General features: G+C 41.9%; 1 protein-coding gene across 2 annotated transcripts in view; it reads right to left on the minus strand.

Annotated features, from left to right (window-relative positions):
• The window catches only part of DUSP16 (dual specificity phosphatase 16), an 86564-nt gene extending 78186 nt beyond the window's left edge, over nt 1–8378 (minus strand). Inside the window, exon 1 of one of the 2 annotated variants that reach the window (XM_003797774.3) lies at nt 7985–8378. The gene's annotated coding sequence lies outside the window, so the exon portion shown is untranslated. Of the gene's footprint in view, nt 1–6562; nt 7520–7984 lie in introns of those variants that run through there. The other variant, XM_023517900.1, reaches the window with a different exon arrangement.
• Between the last annotated feature and the right edge of the window lie 5007 nt (nt 8379–13385).

Consider the following 13385-nt stretch of genomic DNA (forward strand, 5'->3'; position numbering starts at 1 on the left):
TAGGCAGTACTCTAAAGAAAATGGCAAAAACTAAAACACTGCTATGCTTTGCACTAAATTTCTTTGTTTTAGAATACCTCTTTCATAAAAGTATGTTATTTATGTTATCCACTTAATGTTTGACAATTTTTTTTTTAAGTTGGTAGTATATATCTAAAATCAGTATTATAAACTCTAGCCTCGCCTGGGCAACAGACTGTAAAAGAGCGCTTATAAGTATATGTGTATCAGAGAAAGGACACCTTTGAATACAAATCAGAAGAACTTGACTCCAGTCCCAGCATGATTTCTTATTTGCTTTGGGATTTGAATAGATTACCTACTCTTTCTAAGGCATGAGTTTCTTCGTCTGTAAAATGGACAACTCCTGTCTTGTTCTGAGGATAAGAGAAATAAGATTATGGAAAAGGAATTTGTAAACTACAAGTTATATTACCATTATAAGCTCTCAGAGTTTAAAAGTTTAAGTACTTCTTATGATGTTTCTATGAAATTCTCCCTATCCTTGAAAATTTATTACTAAAAACAGAGATTACAAAGAACACGAAGTGGAGATTTTTGATTAGCCCATTAGCACAAAGGTCTAACCACATAATTTTATTGCATTAAGTTTCTTCCCATACAGTTATAGTCGGTAGTATATGTCTAAACTCAATATTATGAACATTTCCAAATATACACAAATGTACAGAAAATAACAAGCCCAAACATACCTATTACTTAGCGTCAACAATTTTCAAAAACTTGCTATTATTGTTTTATTTCTTACTTGAATGCTTGTGCCTATCCTGAAGTTTTTTAAAACAAATGTAAGTCATCATTTTATTATGCCCATAAATATTTCTATATGTATCTTTGACAGATAAGAATATTTTAACATAACCACCATACCATTATTATAGCTGAAAGCAATATGGTTACAATTCTTAATTATCACCTAATACACATTCCAGGTTCGAGTTTCCTGACCGTCTCAATAAAATGTTTTTATGAGGTTTTAGTTGGTCTGTATTATCAAAATATCATTCTTACCAGTTCTTTTCCAAGTGAACCCAAGATTTTTAACTAAAGCTAAGAAGAAAGAGGAAATACATTTTTTTTAAAAAAAGAGGAAATAATACCATGCTTCATATACCATGTATAGTTTACAAAACAAAGGACTATCTTCCTGAGGAACGTGCTTCTCTACCAACCAAACAACGGATCAACCCACTACAAAATAGGTCAGCATGGCGACACAGGTACTTTAAGAAGTGACCAGAGAGGACAGCTCAGCTGCTCAGGGAGGGAAGGAGTCGTTAGACTGTGAACGGAAAAAAGGTAACAGGAAACAACCACCCACCCTTTCGGAAAGGATGAGGTCAGTCAGCCACAGCCTTCTAAGTTGAAGGTGAGGTTGGGAACCTGGTTCTAGTACAAGCCTACTGCTCAAAAGAGTCAGGTGCCCAAGACTGTAAGTCAACTCCAACTGGTTGTAATTTCAAGCCCAAAAACCAGTACTCTAACCTAGAGCTATAATGGAAGTTCTATAACAGTTGCGAGAATTAATGCAAATTATTTAGTAAACATTTGTCAACAGGTGGCTCTACTAGGCACTACCCTAGGATATGAGCTATGTATTTTAAAGACTGGTATGCAAGGCACACAACAAGTAGCATATACTTCTCTACACAGGCCTTTCCCCATTTATTTTAAGGGGAAGAATGAATATATTTAGTATTAATTACTTTGCAAAACCATTATAATTTATCTTTATTTCTATAAACTGTAGTGTGCTCCCATCCCACCCCCACGCAGACATTAAAACAAATTTGAATGTAGTTTAGAACACTGAAGATTTTCCTACCTTGTTGTTGTTGTTTTAAGAGATGGAGGTATTGCTCTGTCACCCAGGCTGGAGTACAGTGGCACAATCCTAGCTCTCACTACCTCATCTAAACTCCTGCCTGGGCTCAAGCAATCCTGCCTCAGCTTCCTGAGTAGCTGCAACTACTGGCATACACCACTGTGCCTTGCCTCTACTTCATCTTAAAATTGTTTTCTTTTGTAAAGATTTGTATCAAGTATACTGTAGATGAAAATTGGTTAGTTGCACATAGAATAATTTTCAAAGGATTTGGTTCCACAGAAAAACATACTTAATATAAACCCCTTTTGGAATGCTTCACCTCAATTTCATCTGTAAGTTTTTTTTTTTTAAGTTTAAAACTGCAAAAAGAATGGAGGAAGGGACAGAACATATTTCTCAAAGAATGCTTGAGAATGAATGGACAGGTATGCTGACCTACCCCTGCTATCCCAGCACTTTGGGAAGCTGAGGCAGGAAGATTGCTTGAGGCCAGGAGTCCGAGAAAGCCTGAGCAAGAGTGAGACCCTGTCTCTATAAAAAACATAAAAATTGGCCTAGCATGGTGGCGCACACCTGTAGTCATAGCTACTTGGGAAGCTGAGGCAGGAAGATAGCTTGAACCCAGGAGTTTGAGGTTGCTATGAGCTATGATGACCCCAATACACTGTAGCCTGAGTAACAGTGCAAGACTTTATCTTAAAATAAAATAAAAAGAATGCTTGAGAAGCACTTTATAAATATGCCAGAAAACATGAAACAGTCCCTGATAATAGCAGTTTTTAGTTGACACTATGAAGGATATTTTCAACAAAACAAATCTGGCAGTCAGATAACCATAGTAAAATCCAGACTCCCCATTTCTGAACATTTTTGTTTCATGTTTTTACTATTTGTAAAAATGGAAAAATTTTAAGTTTGAAACATTTTCAGTGAGGCTACTACAAATCTCTACACCACTACAAATCCCAATACTAATCTTTAAGGAGACATAATTAAGCATAATGAGCAGAAAACAGTCCAAATTTGTCATTTGATTCTTGCACCAGGCAGACAAGACCTAGACAGGTATTATTCCTCCCCCTATTTTATGTATTGGTGGTATTCAAGTCCAGTAGCTTACTTATATATTTTTTTGTCGATTTAGTCCCTTTTTATTTTTATTTTCTTCAGAGACAAGGTCTCATGATGTTGTCCAGGCTGGATTCAAACTGGGCTCAAGTGACCCTCCTGTCTCAGCCTCCTGGGACTACAGGTGCACACCACCACACACTACCCAATAGGGTACTTACATGGTAGATCTTTTCTTTTGTCTGCTCTGTACCATCAAAACAAACTATTCTTATAATTTAGCTGCACTTTATAACACTATCGTGATTATGGTTCCTAATGAACAATCTAACCTAAGAAAATAACTCAACACATAAAACCTTAAAGAAACAGAAAACAATGCTATCAACCTCACTGCAAAAAACATAAGATTCTGAGCAAATGGCAGCAAAAGAACTATGGATAAACTATTAACAAGAAATTCTCTTAAAAAAACCAAAGTTTGTGGGGGTGGTGCCTGTGGCTCAAAGGAGTAGGGCACCGGCCCCATATGCCAGAGGTGGTAGGTTCAAACCTAGCCCCAGCCAAAAACTGCAACAACAACAACAACAAAATCAAAGTTTGCATGCTTCTACCTAAAGAAAAAGTCATAGGTTTCTTTTTTAAAAAGCTGGGTAAAGTTAATGTGTAGAATTCTGTTCAAATAGGTTTGGACTGTGCATCAATATTAGAAGTTATAAAATTAACAGTATTCATCAGAATATTACGGGCAAAACAGGTTATTCATAGAATAAGTGGGACTCTAGCCCTCTACAATTTCCTTGACCCTGATCATTACCTTCACTACTTATTACTGACAGCAGACTTTTCATGCACTGTTTACTTGTTTATGTGCCTTCTTTTTGTCCTTCCGCCTTCTCCCACTAGACTATAAATTCCACAAGAGCAAAAACTCTATCTTATATTCTACTGTAAAGCTAGTATCTGGCGCTTAGTAAAGGCTCAACATAAATCTGCTGAATGAAGAAATGGGTGAATAGCTTCCCCCTGGGTGAACTTCCCCCACTTCCTTTCCACTATACATATGTTAACTGAGACCTGTAAGGTCAGGGTCAAATCCTGTTATCTCTATGAAGATTACGTCTCCCTTATAACCTGAATCTGGCACTTATCTGTTGTCCAATAGCTTTACATATGTACGTATCTCCCTTAAAATTCTTATAATCCTATTCTCCTTAAGGGCATGGGCCCAAGTCTCCAACTTTTCGTAGCCACCTCAAGACTTGTAAATAGTATACATTAATAAACGTTTTGCTTGATTATGTCTGTAGTTAACGTAGAAATTTTGTTAATCCAGTTAACAATTTCAACTTCTTATAACTTGTCCCTTCCTTCCAAATAATGCAAAAGGCCATGAAAATGTAGTCTGTTCCCTTTTACTTGAAATTTATCTATGGCAATTCCAAGTTTTATATCATATGTAATCATAATTTATGTTGATAATTTACTTTATCCATTCCCCTCTCCCAAGATCAAATTTTTCTGTGTAATTAAAAAAAAAAAAAAACTAGTGACTTTTTGGTGATATCTATAAAGAAGTTTCTAACCTCAATCAAGAAAGGGGTGAAATTTCATTGCTCTCTTCTTGTTGCTGAGGTATGGAAGGGTATTTTTCCATTTATGCCTTTTTCCTTTCTTGCCAAGATAGATCGCATTTCCTTCTTTACTGATCACACTCCTGGCAAGCTTTTATTATTTCTTTGTACCTGTCCTCAGTAATCTGTTTTTAGATCCTTCTTTTGAGCCACTCTTGTTGCCTCCAGTCATTTACTTGATTAAATTTCTAAGTCTCTGTCTCAATCACTCTGTGTATAAAAACAGCCAGTTCTTAAAGCCTGAGCCTGCTTCTTTAAATTCACCCAACCCTTTATGAAACTCCCTTCACACAGCCAACCCCTGATCATCTCAGCTAATGAAATGTTATAAAAATAACAGATTATCTACAACACAAGAAAATCAGAAAAAAACCTGACATCTGGGTTTGAAACATATCATGTGTAGCTTTGGACAAGATTTACTTTCTTCATTATGTTTTTGTTTAATCCAACATTAGTAAGATTTTCTTTTATAATGGAGAATATCTGTCTTGGTTTTAAAATTCGATATTACTTTTTTAGAAAGTCAACCAAGCATCAACTGTAGTTTTTCCTATGAAGTCTTTTTAACTGGTTCCTTCAATCTGATGAAATCTGTTATTAAAATCTGATTTCTGTTTCCTCTAAGTTATCTCCTCCTCTTCTTGGGATTGTGATCCAGATCAATTTACCCTGTACTAACCTACTTCTTTAGTCTAAAGTATCTTTTGCTTGAGAATGAGAAGCATTTTTTAAATGAACCTGACATCGTGAACATGAAAGCATTTTAAAAACAAATGCCCAGTAAAATTTTTTGTTCAAATATCAAAGGATAGAAAACTGTTTTTGTCACATACTATGGGAAAACTTGGGGTTCCAAGATAAACTACATTGGTAATTCTAGCAAAGTATATATGTACTAGGAGTTCATGATTACTTAAAACTAGAAAAACTTTAATATTAGACAACTGTATACATCAGCTTCATCAATATATTACATCTATATGTTAAAAATTCTAATTAAATTTCTAATATAGTACATAAAGCATCAAAACAAACACATGCATCAGTCCTGGTTCTTCCCTGGCCCCAGCCTAAACTCATCTATCTTCTTAGACTTATTGTTAAACCCTGATCTTGGCCTCACTTCCACTCCCAACCATGCCACAAATTTTTAAAATGTATAGGAAAAAGGAAAGGTACTGGGTTTTCAATAGGATTTTCTCTTTTGCCCTCTTCTCAGGTAACTGCCATTAAGCTTTTGGCCAAACAGGCCCCTAACCCCCAATTTTACATGTACTCAATTACTTTCACCAAACTGAAGCAAGGGAAAAGAACTCCCCAAATAGAAAAAGGAACAAAACTGGAAAATCCTGCAGCTCTGTTCCTAGCTCCCTCCATAATTATGCACTATCTGAAACATGAACGTAAAATAAGTACAATTTAAGCTAAATCAGATATTTCACTTTGAGTTGCTGATACACTCGAGATAAAAACTAAAGATCTTTACATATTACCACAGTCTACACATTTTTTTGCATTTGAATATAGATTTATGGTGCTTGAACCAATTTAATATACTCTTCACATTACTCTTTTCTTCAAAAAGAACTCATTTCTAATTTCCCCTCCATGTGGATCTTTGATAAGTGCAAATCATTATACCAAAACCCGAACTCCTGGGCGGGTGTTATTTAGCCAAAATTTTGACATAAGATGCTAAATAACAGCCAAATAATTTTTGTTAAAGCAACCTTCTACAATGTCTTCAAACTTAGTAAATTCCACAACTGTATTTAAAAAACAAAAGCCTTTCACAGTGCCTATTCTCATTCTGTCTAAAATACCTACACCAAGACACATATTCTTAGTTTTTCATTTTACTTTTCCAGCCTGCTGCCTTCACACTCTACAAACTTCAATTAATTACAGCCTTCCAAGCTGTGTCCACCAATACCAATAGACGTGATTCTCAAGGAAAAGCAAAGAGCAATTAATTAGTAAGAATTCTTTTCTTCTTTCAAAGATTTACCTTAACAACCTCTCTTCTTGAAGGAGATGAAATAGTATAAATCTTCTGAGGAACCAGTTGCCTTCTACATGTACTTTCCATCAGCCCATAAAGTGTGGTATAAAGAGGCATTTTTCTGACAGTCCCCCACAAAGTATTCAGAAGGTCTTTCATGGATGGTAAATTTCACACACACGGAAAAGAAAGAAGAGAAAGAAACATACCCGGTCATTTTCTAAACAGGTTTGATAGGTTTGGTTCACTTGTAAGAGCAGAGTATTTACTTATAACCTTTTAAAGCAGAAGTGGCAGCCGGAGCACTGGGTAAATAAAAACTTCACAGAGTTTTAAAACCCTGCCTGCTTAACTCACTTCCCCTAGGTTCAAGGGGACGGCACTGCAAACCCCACGGCAAATTAGATTATGCAACAGGTTTTTCCTCCCCACCTTACTTATTCTTCACAGGCTGGTGAGAGGTTGCTTTCTCCGAACAATTGAGACACGCAGGACTTCAAAACGCCAAGGATCTGGGCACATGACGTTTACTAAACTTTAGGGTTCTCCAGTATCCATTCATTTTCAGTTCTACTTGTGTTTTCTCAGGGTCCTTACCGGTTTTCTTTAGGAAAATAACCCAGAATCTGAAAACTTAGGTTTTGCATAAATATTTTCCGCCGTGGTGTTTTATTACATTGAAGCTACACATGACACAGACCCTCATTTGTCTTGCTGGGCCTCTGGGTTTCTCACGTTTTACAGCTAATGTAAATAAGTCACTAGCGCACCGGGTCCCCCAACACCAAGACCCGAGCTCCTGCAGGAAAACTGAGTTTTGTTTTGCTTGGTTTGGGGGCGGAGGGGGGGGTTGGTTGGTTGAAGAAAGCAGCACCGTCACCACCCAGGTGGCCGCGCAGCTTACCCCAAAGGCGAATTTGGGATAATGGGAACAGTCAGGCCGGGGCCCCAGTTGGCAGGCGGGTTGTGTAATAGCCGCGCCTGGAAGTGAGCAGCTTCGCCCGCGAAGGTGCCGCGTCTCGTGGCGGTCGCTCCCCTCCGCGGGCCAAGCCCGAGCCCGAGCCCGAGCCCGCGCCCGCGCCCGCGCCCGCTCTCGGCACCGCGGCGCGGCCGGGGGTGCACGGACTGGGACCCCGCGCCCGGCCGCGCACGGACAGTGACCCCGCGCCCGGCCGCACGCCCCCTTCCAGCTCGAGCCGCCCCCAGAGAGGCCTACACCCCCTCTTCCGACGCTCGCGCGGCTCCGGGCCGCGGTCGCCCCCATCCCGACTCCCGAAAGGGTGGCCGAGACGAGGGGAGGCAGAGCCAGCGGCGCGGGAGCTCAGCTCCCGAAGTCGGGGTGCGCCGCGGGGCGTCCACGCGGCCGGGCACCCTGATCCCCACTGCCTCCCGCCCGCACACCCCGCGCGGCGCGCCCAGGCCACTTACTTTGGGGGCTGCCCACCCCGCGGCTCCCTCAGAGGGAAACGAAAGTTGTCACGGCGTCTCCTCTCGGCCCCCGTCGCCTCCCGGGCTGGAGGCGCCGCCGCGGAGCCCGGAGGGCGGCTGCGCTCCCGCTCGCGTCCCGTCCCGTCGCTCGGTCCTCCTCCTCTTCTTTTCTCTATATTATCTTCTCCTTCTCTGAGGAGTGGGAGGGGGCGGGAGGCTTAGGAGGAGAGGAGACGTTTGCAACTTTTCTTCACTCTTTCTTTTCCACCCTCCCCCCCCCATCAGATTTCAAAAAAAAATGTCGAAAGGGGTGAAGAACTTGGAGAGGTAAAGGTGAGGGCCCACGTGGTGAAAGGGGAAGGGGAGGGAGACGTGATAATTGTTTAAAAAAAAAAACTGATTAAAGCCCCCCAAGAAGTGATACGCAAAAAGAGGGGGAAAGGCAGGGGGGTGGGGTGGGGGGTTGGGGGAAAGAGAAAGAGTCGCCGGTCAGGAAACTTCAAGCGCGGATGAGGTCATTGGTTTAAAAATAAAGAGATGGCGTCACTTGAAACCAATCCCAGTGAATGAACTCAGCAGAGCCCGGGGGAAAGGAGGAGACAGGCGAGGGCAGGGCGGTGGGCGGTGGGCGCCGGGCGGGGCCGCGCGCCCGCCCTCCCATCCCGCGGCCGCCGCAGCCCGGAGCGCGGCTCCGCGCCTCGTTTCGGCAGCGCGGGGAGGGGTCAGGTCACGTTCCCTAACCGAGCTGGGCGACTCGGAGGCAGGTTCCGCGGGCGCCGCTGGGAGGAGCCGGGGCTGCGGGAGGAGGCGGCCCCGCGGCTCCCCCTCCTCCTCCGGCGTCCGCGCGCCCGCCGCCCCCCGGGTTCGCGCCCTCCGCTCCGGCAGGGGTGTCCGCCGGGGACCCGCGCGTCTGCAGTGCTGCGCCCCAACAGGTACTGAAGGATTTTTGCCCCCACCCAGACGCAGAGCCTTTCTCTCCTCCTTGGGCTGTTTCCAGACGCCTCACCGACGTAAAGAAAAGCAAACACTGATTTGAGAGAGTTACAATCGCTCTGTGAAACAAACGTCTGACGAATCCAAAATGCAGGGCTCTGCTGTCTCTTAGGGGAGAAGTTACAGGTACTTTAAGAAAAATCACGGAAGGGTTGTTGGGCATTCAGCTATCACTATGTTTGTGGTTGAAAAGCTTGCACATGAATGTTTCTAAACTACTGTGCTTATATTTACACATATGAGTACGAGCAGCCTTAGAATTCTTTTGGAAACTTGTCTACATGGGGCAGCACAGAATCATCTTTAAATCAGACACTGCCCTCTTGAGAGGTGCGAGAGCCTTCCTGAGTTAACTCTACCTCCCTCGTTTTTTAAAAATTTGAATTCATTAAAATAGCTTTGTTTTGAGTCAACTTCATGCTCTTTGGAAAACTAGAGACCTGAGGTGGTGACAAACCAGGACTTGGAATCGCTAAATAGGACAATCGGAGCTTTATTCCAGTGTTCTTTGAGCATTTGAGCGTGAAGCTGCCTTCAACTGAGAACTCACGTGGATATCACATAAAGATGTGATTAATGATGGAAAAGCACACTGCGAGTGTACTCCATGAGCCAGAATTTATGTGTAGGAATAATCTAACTTGTAAAATATTCCATTTGCAGTGTACCGTACTGGGACACTGACCCCTAAAGGCACTGTTCATTGTGGGATAGCCATGTGGACACTGACTAAAGGACTTTTTTTTTTTAATTGGCAAAAGAACTGAGAAGCAAGTTCTGGGTGGGTTATAAAGATAATAACATCTCTGTTGCTACTTTTCTGCCTTTAAATCCTGCAGCTAAAATGTATTCGTTATGATTGGTAATCATTTAAGGTTAGTATTATAGGGTTAGCCTCTGGGAACGGCTGACCCATTTTTTAGAAAAGGAAAAGGAGCCTATTTGGAGATGGGAGGGAGACGCACTTCTGGCAGTAAGTGAAGCCTGAAGGCCACAGATGCAGAACCAACTTGCAGCCCGTGCCTTTGACCTCTTGAAGACTTCTCCCACCGCTCTCTGTCCTCTGGCGGCCAGACATGTTATTGCAGCTTCACTGGGATTGCTTGTGCCCGGCTAGTAAATCCCTAAAAATCTAACCACAGATAGATCTGCTGTTTTTAGAGTGAGCTGAAGGAAGTAGTTAGAAAACTAGGCATCTCAAATCTGCCTAGTTGAAGGTGTTGGGATTTTTAGGAAGGAAGAAAAAGACAAGTCTTATACCAGAAGTGGAGAGCATGGATCTTGCCTACATGAAATATTTGAGAATTGATGATACTCCCTTTACATGCTACAGCTCCAGTTGCCTGACTTTAACTGACAAGTCTTGAAACCTTTCCCTCCTTTCCTCATTTTTTTTTAAAGACAGATGTGATGTCATCATACCTCACAGCAACCTCAAACTCTTGGGCTCAAGAGATCCTCTTGCCTCAGCCTCCCAAGTAGCTAGGACCTCAGGCTTGCACCACCACACCAGGCTAGTTTGTTCTTTCTTTCCTTCTTTCCTCCCTTCCTCCCTTTCCTTCCCTTTCTTCCCTTTCTTCCTTTCTTTCTTTTCTATTTTTAGTAGAGATGAGATCTTTCTCTTGCTCAGGGTGGTCTGTAACTCCTGAGCTCAAGTGATCCACCCACCTCACCTCCCAGAGTGCTAAGATTACAGGCATGAGCCACTCCACCGAGCCAGCTCCTATCTTCATTTATACAATGAAATTTGTTTGATGTATGCATGTGGTAGTACTATGATTGGTATTATGGGAGGCTCCTCAGTGTATTTCATCTAATTAGGGAAATAAGATACAGATTAAACCTAATTAAAAACTAAATGAGGGACCAGGTGTAGTGGCTTACACCTATAATCCCAGCACTCAGGGAGGACAAGACAGGAGGATCACTTGAGCTTAGGAGTTTTAAGACAATCCTAAGCAAGAGTGAGACCCCATCTCTCTCAAAAAAAAAAAAAGAGAGAGAAATTAGCCCGGTATGGCAGATGCCTGTTGTCCCAGCTACTTGGGAGATTGAGGTAGGAGGATAGTTTGAACACAGGAGTTTGAGTTTGCTGTGAGCTAGGCTGATGCCACAGCACTCGAGCTTGAGTGACAGAGTGACAAAAGTTAAATGAATGATTGGGTAGTATACAATATTAGTTTAAAAGAATCTAAGGGAGAAAAGGAGCAATGTAGGCTAGAAGTGTCAGGGGAGGTACCTTAAGAGTTTTAACCTTATCTTTGAAGGATAGTTAAGATTTAGTCTGGGTAAAAAAGTTAATGGGGGGCAGTGCCTGTGGCTCAAAGGAGTAGGGTGCCAGCCCCATATGCCAGAGGTGATGGGTTCAAACCCAGCCCCAGCCAAAAACTGGAAAAAAAAAAAAAAAAAGAAGAAGTCCATGGGGAGATTATTCCAGAGGGAAAACATCATGAGCAAACACGTGAAGGTGGACTGCATAATGAATAAGGTGTATTCAGGTGAGAAATCGGTGACCTATCAAGTAGTACTAGAGATTGGTATTTATCAATTAGGTATGAGGTTAAATTTAAGAGATACAGGACCGAGCATAATGGCTCACACCTGTAATTCTAGCACTCTGGGCAGCCAAGGTAGGAGGATCCCTTGAGTTCAGGAGTTTGAGATCAGCCCGAGCAGGAGTGAGACCCTGTCTTCTACTAAAAATATAAAAATTAGTCAGGCCTTGTGGCAGGTAGCTGTAGTCCCAACCACTCGGGAGGCTGAGACAGGAGAATCAGTTGGACCCAGGAGTTTGAAGTTGCTATGAGCTAGGCTAATGCCATAGCACTCTAGTCTGGGATAACATACTAAGACTCTCTCCAAAAAACAAAAAAGCTAAACTATTATACTCACTTGTCAATATCCTCTTTGTAGGCCTGGCGCCTATAGCTCAACCGGCTAAGGCGCCAGCCACGTACACCTAAGGTGGCGGTTTCGAATCCCCAGCCCGGACCCACCAAAACAACAATGACAGCTGCAACCAAAAAATAGCCGGGCGTTGTGGCGGGTGCCTGTAGTCCCAGCTACTTGGGAGGCGGAGGCAGGAGACTCGCTTGAGCCCAGGAGTTGGAGGTTGCTGTGAGCTGTAATGCCACGGCACTCTACCCAGGGGGACAGCTTGAGGCTCTGTCTCAAAAAAAAAAAAGAAAAGCCAAAAAATATCCTCTTCGTAAATGAGGTCATGTACTAGCCTGCTTAAATCTTTTAGAATAGAACCCAAAACTCCTTACCATGCACCATAAGTTCCTACGAAGTCTGACTCCTTCCTCCCTACCCTTATGTTATACTTTTAAGCCCTATTGGCCTCCCTTTGGCTCTGGGAACACAACTCTTTACAAGTCAGGCTGTTGCTGCTGTTTAAAAGGATTTTGTCTAAAATGTGACTACAACCCACTTCACATTTAAGTCTTGCCTATGCTTTTTGGATAGTAGCTACCGCTGTCATCTTAACGTTCATAATACTGTTCAAACAAATTATAGTTTTGGGGAGAAGCAAGTTCTGCCTCAAAGAGAGGATACTGTTGGAGAAGGGTAATATTTGCAGCAGAGTAGGATATTACACAAGTTTGCCACTGAAGGAACTACATGAAAGAAAAAATTTACCTGTGTAATGTGAGAACGAGCATGTACCCCAGACATTACCTGGTATGAACCTTTACGAGAGTGAAGATCCAGGGAGAGTTAAGTGGCTTGCCCAAGGTTACACAGCTAGTTAGAGACTAAAGTGATGTTATAAACAGGTCTCCCAACTCCTAGCTTCTCGTGGAAAGGTTTACAAAGAACTGACCAAATATTGACCTTAAAAGTTTAATAAGAATTAATTGTTAAATTCAATTGAATTCAATGACACAAATACATGCTCATTCCTAAGTTCCCTTTTAAGGAATTTAAAAGGTATAACCAATAAAGAGTAAATAATAATTACCCTGTGTTACCAGTGTCTGTGTTATCAGGGTATATCTGATCTTTCTTTGGCAGATATGTAAACAGACACAATAAATTACATACAACTAGATGATTTTTCATTTATGAATTTGGCAATTACTTAAAAAATTGGCACTCTCACAACTGAGTCAAGTGTGTGGAGAAACAGACTCTCAGTACCACTGGTCAGAGCATAAACTGGCATAACTTTTCAGGTGGGTAATTTGGCAGTATGTTTTCAGAAGTCTTTAAAAATGCATATCCAGCAATTCTACTTTAGGAATTAGTCTTAAGGAAATGATAGTACTATTTCCAAAGACATATGAATAAGGATGTTAATCGTAATATAAAATAATAACTAACATTTATTTGAAAACTACGTCATTTGGGCGCCCTGACTCAGTGAGTAGGGCGCAGGCCCCATATACAGAGGGTGGTGGGTTTG

Source organism: Otolemur garnettii, unplaced genomic scaffold (assembly GCF_000181295.1).
Source record: "Otolemur garnettii isolate 467f Iridium unplaced genomic scaffold, OtoGar3 scaffold00124, whole genome shotgun sequence".
NCBI lineage: Eukaryota > Metazoa > Chordata > Mammalia > Primates > Galagidae > Otolemur > Otolemur garnettii.